Source organism: Triticum aestivum, chromosome 7A (genome assembly GCF_018294505.1).
Source record: "Triticum aestivum cultivar Chinese Spring chromosome 7A, IWGSC CS RefSeq v2.1, whole genome shotgun sequence".
Classification (NCBI taxonomy): Eukaryota; Viridiplantae; Streptophyta; class Magnoliopsida; order Poales; family Poaceae; genus Triticum; species Triticum aestivum.
This window is the reverse complement of record NC_057812.1, coordinates 674,168,409-674,187,739: the sequence shown is the minus strand read 5'-3', so window position 1 is coordinate 674,187,739 and position 19,331 is coordinate 674,168,409. Positions and strand designations below refer to the sequence as shown.

The following is a 19,331-nucleotide window of genomic DNA, read 5'->3' as shown; positions in this document are numbered from 1 at the left end:
CTACCGTTGGGTCTCAATGATACAACCATCACTCTTATTCCCAAGGTACGAAACCCTCAGAAAATAACTCAATAACGACCAATTTCTCTTTGGCCGGTCTTGTACAAAATTGCATCCAAGGCAATAACTAACCGGCTACGCGGATTTATGGATGAGATTATTGGGGAGGAACAAAGTGCTTTTGTACCAGGACGGTTGATTACCGACAATGTCTTGGTAGCTTATGAAAGTGTGCATGCTATGAAGAAAAAGAAGCGATGCAAACAAGCCTCATGTGCCGTCAAACTCGATATGTTGAAAGCTTATGACCGTGTCGAGTGGCATTACTTGGAGGCAATGTTAGTTAAGCTGGGATTCAGTGACAAGTTTGTGCGGCTCATTATGAAGTGTGTCACCTCTGTCCGGTTTACGGTTAAGGTAAACAGATCACTTTTTCCGTTTTTCACACCTTCCCGAGGGTTGCGACAAGGGGATCCAGCATCTCCTTTTCTCTTTCTTATATGTGCAGAGGGCCTTACATCCTTAATGAATTATTATGGCGGCGCATATATTGATCGAGGTATTAGGGTGAGTGTCCACTCGCCTTGGCTTAATCATTTGCTTTTTGCGGACGACAGTTTAATCTTTATGAATGCGAGGGTGGAAAGTGCACAGAGATTGAATGACATTCTCAGGATTTATGCTGCATGCTCTGGTCAGGCAGTAAACCGGGAGAAGAGTGCAGTTTATTTCAGCCCTAATGATGTGCCTCCTCTAAGGGCTGAGATTAAACAGGCACTAGGAATTCTTGTTGAAGCTTTTACCGAACGCTACTTGGGTCTACCAACGGCGGTCGGCAGGATTACAAGTGGGAGTTTTTCTCATATTGGTGAGAGGAGCCGGAGTACGATGCAAGGTTGGTCTGAAAAGAATTTGGCATGTGCTGGGAGGGAGGTTTTGCTCAAATCAGTGGTCCAAGCCATACCTACTTTCAGCATGACTTGTTTTCAATTGACCAAGGGGGTTTGCTCACAATTAACGTCTTCCATGGCTAAATATTGGTGGAGCAGTGACATTGATAGGAGATCTCTTCATTGGCTGTCTTGGAAGAATCTCTCTGTACCGAAAGCAGAAGGAGGCATGGGTTTTCGTGACTTTGAGCTTTTTAATCTAGCCCTTCTTGGTAAGCACGGGTGGCGGCTAATGACAAACCCTGACTCCCTGTGTTCGCGAGTTCTGAAGGGAAAGTATTTCCATAACTGCAGTTTTATGGAAGCTACAGCACCTCGCTCGGCATCTGCTATGTGGAAAGCTATTATTTCAGGGCGTGCGGCGTTGGAACAAGGCTTGATCGAGAGGATTGGGGATGGGGAATCCATCTCCATCTGGACGGATCGCTGGATACCGAACACGGCTACTCTCATGCCTATGGGTCGCATCGGGGCCGATCCTTTAAATCGTGTCTCTGAATTATTTGATCATGAGAATGGAGCATGGGATGTGGATTTGGTTCGAAGAAATTTTCTTGCACCAGATGCAGATGCAATTTTGAATATACCTTTGAGAGCGAATGGTGGTGAAGATTATCTTGCATGGGACTTGGAGAGGTCCGGTGTCTATTCTGTTAAAACGGCTTATCGTGCTCTAGTGACTCGGAAAGAGCGTTCAACTCTAGAGGAAGGAACGATAGCGGAGTCTTCAACTTCAGATAGACCCATGTGGATCGCCTTGTGGAAACTAAAGGTTATTCCCAGAGTCCGTGTTTTCTGGTGGTGGGTCTTGCGTGGAATCCTACCAGACTATGCTACTCTTCAGCATCGGCATATCCGGACAGCAGCTGTGTGTGATCTGTGTAAAGCCTCAGTGGAAGATCTACGACACGCACTGATAAACTGTTCACATGCCAAGCTATTTTGGACAGCAGCCCGAGGTTTCTTGGGTTTGAAGTTACCAAGGTTACACCCTGCCACTTGGGCGAGGGATGTTTTGATGGACGGCATCATAGATGATCAAGACAGATGTGAATTAATCACGGTAATGCATGCGATATGGTCTGATCGGAATCGATGGACGCATGACAAGATCGGTTATGATCCAGTTCAGGCGGTAAAGACAGTTCACGATGATATTTTGATGCTTGATGTTCCTAAACCCAAGAGTGGCGTGGCGGGTACGCAATGGCGTCCGCCGGATGTGGGATGGATTAAGATCAACACGGATGGTGCTATTAATAGTGAAGCTCGATGTGCGGGAGGGGGTGGGATAGCTCGGTCGCATCTCTCGTTTATCGGAGCATGGAGCAAACCTTTTCCGGGGGTGACAGATCCTCTCGTTGCGGAGGCCTTAGCTCTAAGGGAAGGAGTCATCTTCGCTCAGGTGCGTGGTTTCTCACATGTGCTAATGGAGGTAGATTGTTTAGAGGTTGTCAACCTCTGGTTATCGCGTGACAGTTCGAGGTCAATTGTTGCGCCTATTTTAGATGACATTGGGAAGAAGTCTTCTTTTTTTATCTCTTTCTCTGTTAGATATGTTCCAAGGGAGGCCAATACTTTGGCAGACTCTTGTGCTAAACGGGTCTGTTCCTTGTTGGTTTTAGACTGTTGGCTTGAGAGCTGTTCATCCTTTCTTCTTAGTGGCCTGAGGGCAGATTGTAATCATATGCTAGCTATGCAATAAAGTTCCCCAAGTTCGTTGCAAAAAAGAACTGCTACTGCTACTGCTACACAGACGGGCAGACACAGGGGAGCAAAGTGGTCAAAGCTGGTCGCCGAACGAAACTTGCTGGCAACTGCGCTGCATGTTGCCAGTACGTTACGGAGGCGCCTGGCCGTGGACTCGCCGGAGGAGACCAGAGGCCCTGCCCCGCCGCCGCCTAGCCAGCTGCTGTTCCCTGCATATCGATTATCGCCTCTGCTGCTTCCTCTTTTGACCCTCGTCAAGGTACGGTTGCAGACTTAGCCCCAAAGGAACAAGAAAAGAAGAAGCAGCTACCCCGCCGCCTTCAAGGCTTGCGCAGAGTTGGGTACGTGCCACACAAGTAAAATGTATCTGTCAAATGGATCTGTCTAGGTCTCAGTCGACTGACACTTCGCGAAGTCCCAGTCATCTGACGCCATCACGAGTAGATTAGGCCTGTTTACTAGCTCTTGTACTGCTGGGTTGTATCCGGCTAGAAACTGGGCTTATTTTCGTTTTCCTGTTTGTTTGTTTGCTACTTTGGGATGGGCTGGGTTATGATTTGTTTGTTTGTTTGTACACACATCCGGAAAAAGTTATTGAACAAAAAAGTTGGAGGCCAGGCCCAACCAATATCGATACAAAAAATTATGAATGTACATACGAGGAGGGGAGTTGCTGTTCAGAGCTAGCTAAACAGAACCGTGATGTCCATTGTTCATGGAATTGATCAGAGCAACTTATAGATGTTTTTTAGTACTAAAGTTGACTAGCAGCTTGCAGATGCTCCTCTTCCTAGTTTCAACAAGAGTACATAGACATGTTGACACGGCTGGTTAACTTCCCTGCATTAAGTAGCTAGTTAACAAAAGTTCATGTATTAGTTAGTTTAAACTTTAGCATGAGTATGGAGCGGCGACACAGCTAGTTAACATCATGTGTTACCTAGTTAACCCACTGTTTCAACTAAATAAAACTAAAAAAAATCATGAATATTTATAGAAAAAGGTTACTAACCATTGTAGCAACTTCTTCAAAAAGCGAACCCTCTCATGCTTCCGTGTCAGTGATTTCTTCATGATATCCTTTCTCTTCTAATGCTGGATCTCCAAGACACTGCTCTTTGCCTTCTGCATTTCAGTTGTCTGTTTTATTTTCAGGGTCGCTTCCTTTCTCATCCGTGTCAGTGCTCGTGTGCTGCTGTATTCACAAAATGTATATGTGACATTAGTGTTGTGAACAAGGGGACTAAAAAACAAAAAGGCAGAAAAAACTAAGGATATGAACTGGACAAACATTATAGCCACTAGCACAAATCATCAGACAGTTTTAGTTCCTTTTATCAAAAAGACAAACTTTACTTCAGGAATGTTCTCAACTCTACTTCATGAATACACAAACTTTACTGATGCTTGTGTTATAAAAACAGGACAACAAGAACAGGTGAAACTTTGATGATTGCTTATGCAGCTTCTATTGTGATATGTTATAACCATGGCCATCTATAAAACTCTGCAGCTTCCAGCTTGTGTTACACACAAATTTCTACTATGCATTCAAAGTTGCTGATGAGGACATCAACAAGGTGTTGTGCTTATCCTGGGCGGATGGCTACTCGAGAAAAATGTATGAGTTATATGGTGATTGTTTGAGTTTTGGCACGACATACCAGACGAACTGTTACAATATGCCATTTGCACCATTTGTTGGCATCACTCAACACGGGCCCCTCTCTCGACGCCGCCTCCTACGACAAAACAAAGGTCCCCCAGCTGCGTCCAAGTTAGAAGACATGCAGTTGCGTGCCTGTAGTGGGACATGCAAACTAGCCCCATCTCTCTCAACGCCGCCCCTTCTGACAAAAACAAAGGCCCCCCCCCCAATTGCGACCAAGTTAGAAGACATGCAATTATGTGCCTAGTGCGGGACATGCAACTAGCCCCCTCCGACAGAATAAAGGCCCCCAATTGTGACCAAGTTAGAACCCATGCAGTTGCGTGCCTAGTGTGGGACATGTAACTGGCCCCTCTCCCCGTACAACAAAAAAATGGAAGTCAAGTTGCGACCAAGTTATAAGACATGCAATTGCGACGATGCCGGAATTAGAAGACATGCAATTGTGTGCCTAGTGTGGGACATGCAACTGGCTCTCTCTCTCTCTCTCTCTCTCTCTCTCTCTCTCTCTCGGCGCCTCTCCCTCCAACAAAATAAAGGTCCCCAGTTGCGACCAAGTTAGAAGACATGCAGTTGCGTGCCTAGTGTGGGACATGCAACTGGCCCCCTCTCTCTCAACGTTGCCTCCTCCGACAAAACAAAGGTCCCATGTTGCGACAAAGTTAGAAGACTGCAGTTGCGTGTCCTATTGTGGGACATGCAACTGGCCCCTTTCCCCGTACAAGAAAAATGGAAGCCGAGTTGCGACCAAGTTATAAGACATGCAACTGGCCCCCCTCTCTCGACGCCGCCTCCTCCGACAAAAGAAATGTCCCCAGTTGCGACCAAGTTAGAAGACATGCAGTTGTGCGCCTGTTGTGGGACAAGTAATTGGTGCCTCTTCCCGTACAACAAAAATTAAAACCGAGTTGCAACCAAGTTATAAGACATGCAGTTGCGACCATGCTGGAAGACATGCAATTGCGTGCCTAGTGTGGGGCATGCGACTAGCCCCCCTTCTCTCGACACCGCCCCTCCGATAAATCAAAGGTCCCTAGTTGCGACCATGTTACAAGAGATGCACTTGCGTGCCTATGTGGGACATGCAACTGACCCCTCTCTCTCAACGTCGCCCCCTCTGACAAAAAACAAAGGCCCACCCAGTTGCGACCAAGTTAGAAGACATGCAATTGTGTGCCTATTGTGGGACATGCAACTGGGCCCATCTCTCTCGACGCTACCCCCTCCGACAAAACCAAAGGTCCCCCAGTTGCGACCAAGTAAGAAGATATGCTTTTTCGTGTCCTAGTATGGGACATGCAACTAGCCCCTCTCCTCATATAGCAAAAAATGAAACTCGAGTTGCGACCAAGTTATAATACATGCAATTGCGACCATGTTGGGAAAAGACATGAAGTTGCGTGCCTAGTGTGGGTCATGCAACTGTCCCCCCTCTCTCTCAACGCCGCCCCTCCGACAAATCAAAGGTTCCTAGTTACGATCAAGTTAGAAGATATGCAGTTGCGTGCCTGTTGTGGGACATGCAACTGGCCCCTCTACCAATACAACAAAAATGAAAACTCGAGTTGCAACCAAGTTATAAGACATGCAGTTGCATGCCTAAAGTTGAGCATGCAACTAGGCTCCTCTCTCTCTCTCTCTCGACGCCGCCCCTCCGACAAAAACAAAGGTCCCCACAGTTGCGACCAAGTTAGAAGACAAGTACTCTGAACTTAATCCGGATCAAAAAGATCCTCTCATATCTACTGAATTAGGCACACAAACATTTCAATCAATAAAAAAATTTGGACAAAAAATATCCCCTCAGATTCTATGCTTCAATCTAGTAATCATTCTCTTATATTCCAGAAAAACAAGAGAGTTTTGAACATGCTATTGATTAATACAGTTTCAGCCAGAAATTTGACAAAAACAAATGAACATGCCCCCTCCTACCTAGTGACATATTCAGTAACAAATCTTTCTCTTATTACAGGGGAAAGATTTCAAAAAACATGCTACTCATTAATAAAAAAGGGTTCCATATGAAAAATCTGAAAAAACAAAATAAGGATACCACACTCTCTATTGATAGATTCAGTAAATTATCTCTATTGTTTCTAGTAAACAAAAATAGGGTTTCATTACAATCTAAAAAACTAAAACTAAAACAACAGACTAAGCCACTCCATTCAACAAAAAAATAATCAAAACATACTACTGATTTCACAAAAATGCTACTCATTTTGATGGGTTTGGGTTCTGTAATATATATGAGGGGGGTGGGGTTCAGTAATTTCACAAACATGCTACTGATTAAGAATAGGGTCACATAACAAAATCTGAAAAAACAAAAGAAGATACCCACTCCCCTAATGATAGATTCAGTAAGTATCTCTCTTGATTCCAGTAAAATAAGTAGGGGTTTCATTAAACAATCTAAAAAATAACAAAAACAACAGACTGAGCCACTGTATTCCACAAACAAAAAAGGAATCCTCAGCCATTCTACTGATTTCACAAAAACATGCTACTGATTTCAGGGGGGTTGGGTTTGGGTTCAGTAACAAAAAATGAGGTGGTCTGGGTCAGTAATAATCCTCAACACATACAAAAAAGAGGACACTCTACATATCACTGCTTGAATAAAAAAAAGAATCGATTCTATGCTTCAAATCAGGTATACTGCTCTCGCCCAACAAAAACAAGAAAATGGAACTCAAAACTCCCTCGGATCTACTACTCTCGTCCAACAAATCAAATGGAAAAACAAAGATGGAAGAAAAAGAGGGGGGGTAGCACTTACAACATCAGCAGCGTCCCCCATACTCTCGTTGGACGTTGAGCAGCACAGCAATCCCTTCGTTTGCTGCAGAGATCTTCAGATTTTGACAGAGGTAAAAAGTGATAGAGAGAGAATGGGGGGAGAGGGGAATGGATAGAGACGAATGACTGCAGCTTCCCCTCCTCTCATTTACCACCGGTGGCCGCCTCCCCTCCCCTATAACAAAACATCAAAAAGAAGAAAGCGGACCGAGAAAAAAATCAAGACAGAAACAGACAAACAAAAAAGCCCAGCCCACGAAAAAGCAAAACGCTCACCCTCGGCCGCGCTTCGACGTAGAAAAAGGCGAACGGACTGGTCCGAGCCCACCGCGCCTTAGACAGGCCGAAAAAAGGCACAAAAACAACCCAGCGTGAATCTACAAGCAACAAACGGATCGGACGGCTCGTCAGTCGACTGAGACTTCGTCGACTGATTTTTAGCAGCTCCGCTGTCAAATATTGGCACTGGCACTGGCATGGCACTACATACATTGCTTCTCCTTCTAGCTACCTCCTGGTTGGCACCGCGGACTGCACTACTGACCACTTCCCTCTCCAAGCTAGCTAGCATCCACATCGGCCACTCGCCAAGTTGCAAGCGAAGATGGGGCGCGGGAAGGTGGAGATGAAGAGGATCGACAACAAAGCGTCGCGGCAGGTCACCTTCCACAAGCGCCGCCGCGGGCTGCTGAAGAAGGCGCAGGAGCTCGCCGCGCTCTGCGACGCGCACCTCGGCGTCCTCGTCTTCGACGGCACCGGCAAGCTCCACCACGACTACTGCAGCCCCCATACCAGGTCTGTCCGTCCCTTGCCTGCGTCCATCTTTCTCACACTTCTTCTCCACGGCCGTTCGTCCGTCCGTCGTGATTTTATCCCGCCCGGCCGGTTGCAAATTGATTTTAGGGTGCACCGCTATTTGGAAGAACGGATTTGTTTCTACAGTTTGGCTATTTTTATTGAATTTCTGATTGATCAATATGGTTCTTTACATACAGAAACTGTTGGAGGATATCGCAAGGCTGAAGCGTGAGCGTGACCATCTCGTGGCGAGCCATCGGATGATGACCGGAGAAGACATACCATCTTCAACCACCAAGGAGGAACTCGCCGATCTGGAGCAGAAGCTAGAGTGCGCGTTGTGTAAAGTCCGTGGAATGAAGGTACACTACACACACCACGACCAGGCAAAATTCACTGCGATTGCATGTGAGTGTTTGAGTTGAACGGTCATGTTAATCACTGCACGACTTTCTTGTGTGCAGGATAAACTACTGAACCAGCAATTAGAGAATCACGCCACAAGGTAACTACTGCCTCCGTCCCGTAATGTCAGTTGTTTTTGACACTAGTGCAGTGTCAAAAACGGACGCATACGTTTTCTATGGGGACATCTACATCTTATATGAAAAAATAATAGTTATTCAACAAAAAGTCAAAAAATTGAAAATATTTTTGAAATAAACTTGATCGGCCATTGTACTTGTGAGAAAATTTTCACAAAAAGAAAATCCCCTTTTGACTTATTTTCAAAAAAGACAAATTTTTGGCCAAAATAGTGTGAATAGTGGCCAATAATAGCAAATAAATTTTGTCATTCCCGCTATGAAGTCAACGTTGGTTTTTTCTTCGTGAAAATTTATATACTAGTGCAAAAGTAAGTCAAGTTTATTCTAAAAAATCTTCATTTTGACTTTTTGTTTAATTATTTATTAAAAAATATCCTCATATAGAGTGTATACACAACCAAGAACCAAAATATATTTTCCGTTAAAAATGTCTTACATTATGAGACGGACATATAATCGAAAGATAACCAACATTAATTAAGATGCAAATAAGCAAATCGTTCATTTGATTGTGCGTGCGTGGACATGTAGGTGCGCATCTTGGAGGAGAAGAACAGCCTCATGCGCCACGTGGTAATTTGCGTCGCTGCCTGCCTGCTAGGCTGATGTAGTCATGTTCGTACTGAACTGCCTTCCTGAATGTGTACATGTTGACTCTGCAAGATGAACCATGACGAGCGGCGTCGTGCGGCCGTGGAGGCGGAAGCTCATGGCGCCGATGATGCTACCGGCGTCGGCGTTCGGGGCTTCTTCCCGGAGGCGGAGGAGGAGGGGTTGTCCACGTCTCTGCAGCTGTGGCCGCAGCACTCCCCGACGTGCGGGATCCCAACCTGCAGCGATGGTGATTAACGTCGTGCGTATAAAACACATTACTTGTAAACTAAACTTCTTGGTGATTTCCCGTATTATTCTGTTGTTTTGCAGATTGAGAAGGAGAGAAACCTGATAGAATGGGCCGGAGGCTAATAATTAGTTAATGCATAATTCGCAAAAAATTAGTTAATGCATGGAGTATGTAGCTACTCCTTTCGTTCGGAATTATTCGTCTCAAAAATAAATGTATTTAGAACTAAAATACATCTAGATACATCAATTTCTGCGACAAGTATTTTCGAACGAAGGGAGTAAAACTTAGTAGTACTCCTCCTAAGTAGCTGCCCAGTAGTTTATGGACAAGTATCCGACGTAGGCACAAAGGACATGCAGTTGACTAGTGGTGCACCGCAATGTTTAGTCAACACTATATGTACAGAAGTCCCATTTTGCTCCACGGGATTTCCCGTATGCTACTGCCGTACTGGCTAGCACAGTAGCACTCCCATGTATCACGTCGGTCCATACGAATTTACGGCAGTGTTCTCTTTGACATCAGTGCTATATTTGAGGGTTGGTATCACCTGATATTTTTCTAATATATGATTACATCTAACATGAATGGGTTGATCAGCATATGTACTTCATCTGTTTGCGTATCTACCTTCCTGCATGTTAAACAAATGACAACAGATTGTTATTATTTTAGGAATAGTCGTAGTTTGTCATCCTTCCGACCATTACAGGTAAGCGCTTCTCCAACACTGATCCTCAAACCGTCCGGACTGAGCGGCCCAGACGCTGCGGGGCATTCAACACACCACGTCATTGGTCCACGTATGGATTTCGACGTTCGTTTTTCCACAAATCGGAAACAAACAAGAGTGTTTTTGCGGGCGTCCGGACCGCTGCGACGCACACGTCTGGAACCCAGGTTCTACACAAACCCCTCTCCTGAGCGATGTGCTTGTCGCACATTCATGCCGCTCGAGAGCATCAACACTGCATTCATGTTCAGAGTGGACGCGACCTCTCACTAGCGTCAGCATTGAACAGACTCGCCGGCCGCGTCACGTCCTGATCTCCATGTTTGTTCAATGCCGGAGCTACGTGAGTCGATGGGTTTGAGCAAGTAATGGCCACACTATCCTTGTCCTCTGACTCTGATCCTAGCTCGGTGTGCATACCAGCGGCTGTCTGGTCTAGCTTCTTGTTACGCCTGTACAACTTGCCTTCGTTGATATCCTGAATATGACGTCTCTGAATAGGCTAACACATCTTGAAGCAATTGTCAATCGACTTGAAGAACGACTTCTTCTCCTCTCTAGTGAAACTGGCTTGACCAGACATACCTGGAGCTCTCCCACACGGACTATGACCGCCTTGTCTACCTATGTTTTAAAAAATGAGCTATCTAGGACATATCTAGATGTGACATAAATTTAGATTTCTTTTTGTATAACTTCAGTTAAACTCTTATCATTGTTTTTTATTTGATTTATTGAATTCGGATATAGGGGCTCTAAGTTGCAGAAATGAATTTAGTTGTTTTGACGAGGCTGTAGGTTTGTTTAAAATATCTAGATTCAATTTAATAGTAAATATTGATTTATTGTATCTGCTATTTTAGTATTTTTGCACGTGACATGAAGAGGGTTTCATAGAAAGTAGAAACCACAGAAGACTTTTACATCGCAGACAAAAGTTATGCTTAACAACATTTATGGCTATCTATAGATGTATAAATTCAGGCTTGGAATCTGTGTTTGGTATACAGAAGAAATTGACATTGAGAAAATGAACTTTTCTCCTCCATCAATTGAAAGTCACAAGGGTAATTGCAGTTCTTTTGTTTGATTACTTCCACTTGAATTTTTTTTTTGAGACATTCTACTTGAAGTTACTTGAGTTCATGAACTTGCCCTCTATTGACAACGCAGCTCCAAGTAGTGCATCCCAGCCCAAGAAGTTCCTATCATTTCTGTGCAAGTTTGCCATCTTTAGAAGTCACAAGGGACTACACGGCGAGTACTTGTTCATGTATTCGTCCAACAAGTTCCTATCATTTCTCTAACTGCCCGGAGAAGTTGTTTTGGGGATTTGAGTACTTCAAACAAAAATGTAAATACTTTTATAACTAAGGAACTGGATGCAATATTTTGTCCGGACACTATGAATCTTTGTAGGAGTAGTAGAATTGCAAGAAAAATTGAACGCACTGGCTTTGGTTTGCTGCATACGGCAATGACTAGAGTGATACAGTTCATCAAAATGCACATCCTTCCAACAATCACACTCGATCACATATATAAATCCCAAGCATCCAATGCAAAATGTCCAAGCTTATAGCTGGCCAATTAGGCACTCGCCGTGTCGCAGGGCGGTCCGTCACTGTCGCTTCCTAGTGGCTCGCCCTCTCCGGCCGACGTCCTCCAGGTTCTTCGCCGTCGTGCCGTCGGAGCTCCGGCGGTGGCAGCTCTTACACACGAAGTACACCACCACCTGCGCCACCAGCCCCGCCATCACCGCCATCCACAGAGCCGCCGCCATCACCACCCCGGCGGCCACCCGGAGCCAGACTCCGAGGCCGATGCTGCTGTCCACCACCGGCGCCCCGAAGGCCAGTTGCACGGCCACCACTACCAGAATTAGCTGCGTTGCCGACGGCCCATGGCCGTCGGCATAGGCCCAAAAGCCGTCGGCAAAGGGGTACGCCGACGGCCCCCGTCGGCAACTCGTACGTCGGCGTACCTCAGGGCGGCCGTCGGCATAGTGAGCTAAGCCGACGGGGGCCGTACCACCGTCGGCATACACACACCGTCGACAACATTTTCCACCTGACGGACGTTGGCGGCGCCGCCGTTAAAGGTGTGCCAATTATACGCTGACGCATGGCAGCCTTTGGGCGATCGTGGCCTGGCGGTACGCTAACGGTTAGGCCGTCGGCATAGCTTTTGGGGCTATGCCGACGGCCTAACCGTCGGCCTAGAGATGCCACGTTCAGCTGTTGAGCTGGCCTGGTGCGTAGCTACGTCGACGGTTAGGCCGTCGGCATAGTGTTAGAGCTATGCTGACGGCCAAGCCGTAGGCATAGCTTGAAACACGTATGAAAAAAAATGGCTGCCCAACAGCCGGTGAGCACGGCGAGCAAGGGCAGCGACGCCCAGGTCATGTTCGTCCAGAGGCCAGCCGGCGTGCAGCTCCGATGAGCAGCGCATCTTGCCGCTCCGACGTCCTAGGTTTCCGGCGAGCAGCACATCCTACATCCGGCGAGCAACGCATCCTGCGAGTAGAATTCCGACGAGAGGCAGCACGGCTCCCTCGACGGTGCCGCTCGTACACCTTGGCCTCGGGTTTGGAGGGGCTCGGATCTCACACGGCTCGCTCGGCGAACGGCCGGGGGGGCAAGACGGCTCCCTCGGCGGTGGAGGCGAGCGGTCGAGCCGAACGGCCGGTGGGGCACCACTGCTCCCTCGACGGTGGAGGCAAGTGGCCGAGCCGAAGAGCCGGTGGGGCACTACGGCTCCCTCAGCAGTCGAGGCGTGCGGCAGGTGGGGGCGAGCGGCCATTGGGACGCGATGGCGGTGGGGCCAGGCGGCGGCGGATCTGCAGGGGCGAGCGGCGGCGGCGGATCCGCAGGGGCAAGCGGCGACGGCTTCATTCGGTGGGGGCGCAGAAGAGAGAGAGAGAGAGAGCGTCGTGCGTAGAGAGACAAGCGTGAGAGAGATAAGATCGAGGGGAGAGGATAACGTGCGTGGAACGTGGGGTGGTGCATGCATCCAGCCATCCACGTCATCGATCCAGGTGACTAGGTGGCCAGCCAATAGGAAGGCTTCATTTTTTGTGCTTTTTTACGTATTTGTTTTGCTAGATTTATTAGGTTTATTTTTACTAAATCTTTTCTAACTTTTTCCACACATTCTATGAATCATAAGCTGACATTCTGCCAAATTTCAATTTTTTTTATTTTCCTTTGAATTTTTTAGAATTAAAAAATTAATAAACTCATTTTGCCTATAGTCATTTGAGAAATTGTATGCAAAGTGGTTTGTCAAATCATATATGATGTCTTTAGGGTATGTGTAGGCCTAGTGCAACCAAAGGAGGGGCAGGCTCCACCACCGAAGGGCGAATGTACATCGGCGGCATGCCGGATATAGCCGTTAAAATCCACTGAAAATCATACGATATTGGAAATCCTTGGGACCTCGCACGGTGTCGTCATATGGCCCTTGTAGGGTGTGGTAAAAGTTTGAGTGTGTTTCGCAGAAGCCTGACCGGAGGCCGCTTCTAAACCGCCCATGTCCGAGGTAGTATCGGGCTATCGGGAGAGAATGTGTCCGGATTGTGAAGGAAGTGCGCTTCACGTTGTTCCGTTGTACTCGAAACTTCTCGTGCTCTGAAAGGGGGCATTGCATGACACGTGCCATGACATGGCATTTTTCGGGTGCGCCTGCAATATTTGAGAAGTTTATTGCATATTTAGGGTTTCAATGCGGGAAATTGCCAACGTGCACGGCGGCCACCTTAAATGATGTTAAGAGGTGGTTTGTAAAATCATGTATGATGTCATTGCGGTATGTGCAGGCCTAGTGCAACCAAAGGAGAGGCACTGCCGCCGTCACTTTCACACGTGCATCAAGACCCGTGCGGTGTTTCAGTGGCATAGTACACCCGGAAGGCCACCACGAAGCCTCATTGACCAGGAGATCTAGCCCTTTGACTATCGCCGGACGGGCTTTGACTAGTGGACTCTTCCACCTGGTTGCGCTAGGCTAGCCCATAGGAACATCCTCGAACATGGTCTGGACCCAACCCACCACTAGATTCCCTCCGGCTCGACCTGACGCGCACGATCCCCCCCCCTCCAAGTGACGGCGGCAGTGCCATCCGTGGAGGAGGGCCACACCCCGGAGCCCCAAGACGGGTGTCTACGCATGTAACATCACTTCCACACATGCATCAGGACCCGTGTGGTGTTCCGGTGGCATAGCTACACCGGGAAGGCCACCACGAAGCCCTGTTGACCGGAAGATCTAGCCCTTTGACTATCGCTGGACGGGCTTTGACCAGTGGACTCTTCCACATGGTTGCGATAGGTCAGCCCATAGGAACAATACCGCACACGGTCTGGACTCAACCCACCATTAGATTTCGTCCGGCTCGAACCGACGCGCATGATTCCCCCCTCCAAGTGACGGCGGCACTGCTATCCGTGGAGGAGGGCACACCCGGGAGCCCAAGAATAGCGTCTACGCATGTCACAACACTTTCACACATGCATCACGACCAGTGCGCTGTTTCAGTGGCATTGCTACACCCGGAAGGCCACCATGAAGCCTCGTTGACCAAGAGATCTAGGCCTTTGACTTTCACCGGATGGGTTTGACCAGTGGACTCTTCCAACTGGTTGTGATAGGTCACCCCATAGGAACATCCCCGAACATGGTCTGGACCCAACCAAGCACTAGATTCCCTCTGGTCCTACCCGACGCGCATGATTCCCTCCTCCAAGTGATGGCGGCACCGCCGTCCGTGGAGGGGGGCAACACCGCAGAGACCCAAGACGGGCGTCTACGCATGCCACATGACTTTCACACATGCATCTAGACCCAATACGGTGTTTCGATGGCATAGCTACACCCCGAAGCCCCACCGACCGGACTAACCTTAGCCCCGTTGACCAGGAGATCTAGGCCTTTGACTTTCATCGGACGGGCTTTTACCAGTGGACTCTTTCATCTAGTTGCGATAGATCAGCCCATAGGAACAACCCCGAACATGGTCTGGACCCAACCAAACACTAGATTCCCTCCGGTTCTACTTCTACCCGACGCGCACGATTCCCCCCTCCAAGTGACGGCGGCACTGCCGTCCGTGGAGGGAGGCACACCTCGGAGCCCAAGAAGGGCGTCTACGCATGCCACAACACATTCACACATGCATCAAGACCCGGTGTGAGATTATGATAAGAAAATCATTTAAAAGTTGTCCAAATCTAGTGAAGTATCAATTACTTATGATTTTTACCAAGTGTAAGGACCTATATGCAAAATTACATGATGTTACATTTTAACATACTCAAAAGTAAAAACAAACTGGATATTCATAATCTATGGAAAATTCTGCCCCAAATCCATATATAATTTGTGTATGTTTAAGTTTATATAAATTAGATTTAAATTAATCAAATCTAAGGTTTAATAAAAATGAAAAATGAGAAATAAAAACATATAATATATACGCCGACGGTATCCCCGTCGGCATAGAGAGCCCATGTGCTTTTTGCTGAATAAAAAAAGGTTTACAAGCTATGCCGACGGCCTCCGTCGGGGCCGTCGGCATAGTGATGACGGCGTCAACCCCTCGTCTGGACCTAGGTCGGTGGACCCACCTGTGTGCCGACGACGGCTCTCTGCCGACGGCCCCCGTCGGCATAGTGGAAGATATGCCGACGGCCTTCCTACACCGACGACCCCCGTTAGCATATATGGAGGTTTGCCGACGGCTTTAATACGCCTACGGCATTTTCTCGGCCGTCGGCATACCATGATCTATGCCGACGGGGGCCGTCAGCATAGAAAAGGCCGTCGGCAGCAGCCGTTATTCTGGTAGTGCATGATGCACCCGTCGAGCGTCCAGAGGACGGGGGCCGCGTCCCAGAACTTGCCAGCAAGGAGCTCGTCGCTGATGTGCATGCTGCGGAAGCCCCAGTCGTCCTCTAGCACCAGCATCACGCGCCACACCGCGCCGATGTGCGCCGCTCCGGTGAGGTACGCGTCGCCGCCCAGCAGAAGCGCCACTTGCGGCAGCTGCACGCCGATATCCTCGCTCGGAGCAGGGGCGGCGAGAAGGTGGTGGTGCGCGAGCCAGGCGGTGGCGCCGAAGAGGGCGGTGTAGCCGAGGAGGAGGAGGAAGGCGTCGAAGGTGGTGACCACGAGGCGCCAGCCAACCTTGAGCGCGCGCGGCTCTGCGGGAGTTGCCTTGGAAGGTCGACGCGTGGCCGCTGGCGAGGAACCTGGGGACGGTGTGGAGCTCACGGGCGATGGAGCGGGCGTCGCGGTCGTCGACGAAGCCGTAGCGCGGGGCGGCGGAGTGGACGAGGTAGGCGGCGAAGCTGAGTGACGGGAGGACGACGCAGAAGAGGCAGGCGGCCTCTACGAGGAAGAAGGGGCCCCAAATCGCGGCGAGGCGGAGGAAGCCGGCTCCGGCGTCGGAGGCAGCGACAACATGGGAGAAGAGGGCGCGGGAGATGACGACGTGGGCGAGCCTGGATAGGGAGAGCCCGACCATCTCGCCGGCCATGGAGGCGAAGCCCGGGCGGCGGGAGCGGATGACGGCGAAGGTCTCGCGGCAGATGCCGGCGAGCCCAAGAGCCCCGAGAGCAGCAGCATCTGGGCGTTGCTCCATGGAGCAGCTGCTGCTGAGGAAGAGAGAGGAGCTCAAGCAGTGCGGAAACCTCGAGCAAAGGGGGCAAAGTAAGAGCATCTCCAACAGGCGCAGGTCGCGCCGCGCGCAAAAAACACGGCGCGTTGCGCCCGCTCCAGCAGCCGCGTTAAAATGCAGCGCGCGCGCGCCGCTCAGCAGCGCGCGCGCTCATTATAGGCTATTGGAAAATAGATAGATTGCATAGATTTTAACGATACAAAGGTATTTTACATCGGAAACATAGATTGCATAATAATTAAAAATGACAAACGATAAAACACGAGATAGATTGCATAAAAAAACTAGTCTAAGTCGCTATCATCACTATCGTCATCCTCCTCGGCGGTGTCGTTCGAGGTATCCAGCCAGATGTCCAACCACGGATCATCATCCGGCGTGAAGAACGACTGCCCACCTGCTTCAACGAGATCGGACTGCGCGTTCGCCAACGCCTTGCGCCGACGCCTGTCCAACCGCGCCTCGTGGCGCCTTCGCGTGTCCTCCTCGCGATGCCTTGCCTAGTAAGACTGCTCGTAGGCGACGTCCTCCGGGCGGCGGCGACGCCACTCCGCCATGACCCGCTCGTCCTCCTGGGCGACGAGGAGGCGGCGCTGCCGCTCGGCGTGCTCCGCACAGTCTTGTGCCGTGTTCAGACGCGGCGGCGGGGTACGGTCGAGCGCTTGCTGAAGCGTGTAGACATCCTAGAAGTTCATCTGGCCGTGCGGCCGGCCTAGGCGCCACGCCGCCGCGTCGTACGCACGGCTGGCCTCGCGCGCCGTCCCGTACGTGCCGAGGCCGAGCCGGAGATCGCCGGAGCATATCTCCGCGTAGTAGCCGCCGTTGGGGCGCAGGCGGACGCCGCGGTAGCCGGACGCTCCTCAGCGGCATGGCGGCGCGTCGATGGCGGGGCGCTGGAGCGGCGCGTGGCAGAGAGAGAGAGGAAAAGGAGAAGATGAGACGTGGAGAGGCGCGTGGCGCGCGCCGCACTTTATAGGCGCGCGGGAAGCGGCACGCAAAAGATGGCGCGCGAGCTAGCGCCTTTTCGCGCGCGCAAGCGGTTTCTGCGTGCGTGGTTTTCCCGCCGCCGCTGAAGCGCGGCAAAACGCCCCCCGCGCGCTAAAGGCTGCGTTTACCACGCGTGCGTCGTTTCACGCGGCTGTTGAAGATGCTCTAAGGAAGAAGGACAACGGATCGACTGACCAACAGAAAAGGCACACGCGTAAGCTGGCTATATATACACATTTTCGATCAATTTCACTTGAGCAGTGCTATGCAAACCACAGTCTGCCGATGATGTTTGGACGATAAGCCTTTCAAGCCGTTCATTCATGGCAACAAACGGGCGCCAACCACACGATGGCCATCGTGCAGTGGTCGTCCATGCAATTCATCGTGTGTAGAGCAGTTTTGATTTCACTTACTGTACCAGTAGATTTCTTTTAGGCAATCTCACTGGGCTACTTATGTATGAGACTAACTAGTCCAAACGTGTTAAAAAAAGTGTGCAAATTTAGCTAAAGGTGACCACAATTTTCAACTTTAATGCATTGTAATTTTTAACTTTAATGCATTTGTTATACGTGAATATTGGTAATAATATCAGGAAAAGAACATCCTTCTGTGCTTCCAGACATGTTGAACTCCAGGAAACTTTGTAAATTTTGAAAAGGAACTGAGACGGGTGCGAATATTGGTTGAAAGTTAAATAAAGTGACAAATTATGAAGAGATGATCCGTGTGTGATCCATCATCCACTTGCCATTTTTTTCGTGGCCAATGCATCTTTTTAGACCATTTACAGTTAGGCTCCTCAAATGCCCTATATACTTCCGGGCGGACATCCCGGTCAGTGATTGATCACAAAATCGTGACCTAGCTGGCCACTCAAACCGGCCCTATATGTCTAGCTGACCGACACCCCTGATATCTAGCTCGTATCTGCAGTGGATATGAGAAGGCCTAGGCGCATCCGCCATCTCGGAACAGACAGACCGAACCCGCCCCAAATTTCATCAAATTGACCAACTCCACTAAATCCACCACCATCCTCTAGCGCATGTACTTTTTTTCCGCATCCATGCCGTTGCCGTCCTCCACCTTTGCTTTCTCATCCGCGTTGCCGCCCCCATTCACTGCCCTAGATGTCATCACTAGGTACCCCGCCCCTCACGGACAACATGGATGATGCCTTGACATCATCCATGGCGGTCCCGTCCATGGGGATGAGCTGCAACACAAAGAACTTCGCCAAGAGTGAGCGACAAAGGAAGCAACACGAGCGGAACGCGGCCGGGGTTGTGGACATCAATGAGGATTTGTCCCCTTCACCGCACCAGCCCGCCCCGCGTACGTCCACTCTGCCGCACACAAGGAAGCCACCATCCATCCGGCATGTGAATATAAGGTGTATTGATTTTCGTGCAAGTCAACCATTTAAATGTTTGACCAAGATCATAGAATAAAATAAACAACATCTGGAATACCTAATAGATAAAATATGAAACTACTTTTCATGATGAATCAAATAATACAAATTTCGTGTTGTGAATATTGATATACTTTTCTAAAAACTGGGTCAAACATGCACTCGTTTGACCTTAGAAAAAACAA

General features: G+C 49.1%; 1 long non-coding RNA gene and 1 pseudogene across 1 annotated transcript; one reads left to right on the top strand and one right to left on the bottom strand.

Annotated features, from left to right (window-relative positions):
* Nucleotides 1-3,253: 3,253 nt before the first annotated feature.
* LOC123147388 (uncharacterized) lies at nucleotides 3,254-7,298 on the bottom strand. The gene is made up of 3 exons (XR_006473176.1): nucleotides 7,115-7,298; nucleotides 3,673-3,855; nucleotides 3,254-3,500 (listed from the first exon to the last, which is right to left on the bottom strand). It is a non-coding gene; the product is annotated as an uncharacterized lncRNA (long non-coding RNA).
* Nucleotides 7,299-7,738: 440 nt separating this feature from the next.
* Nucleotides 7,739-9,325, top strand: LOC123153703 (MADS-box transcription factor 31-like; annotated as a pseudogene).
* Nucleotides 9,326-19,331: the final 10,006 nt, after the last annotated feature.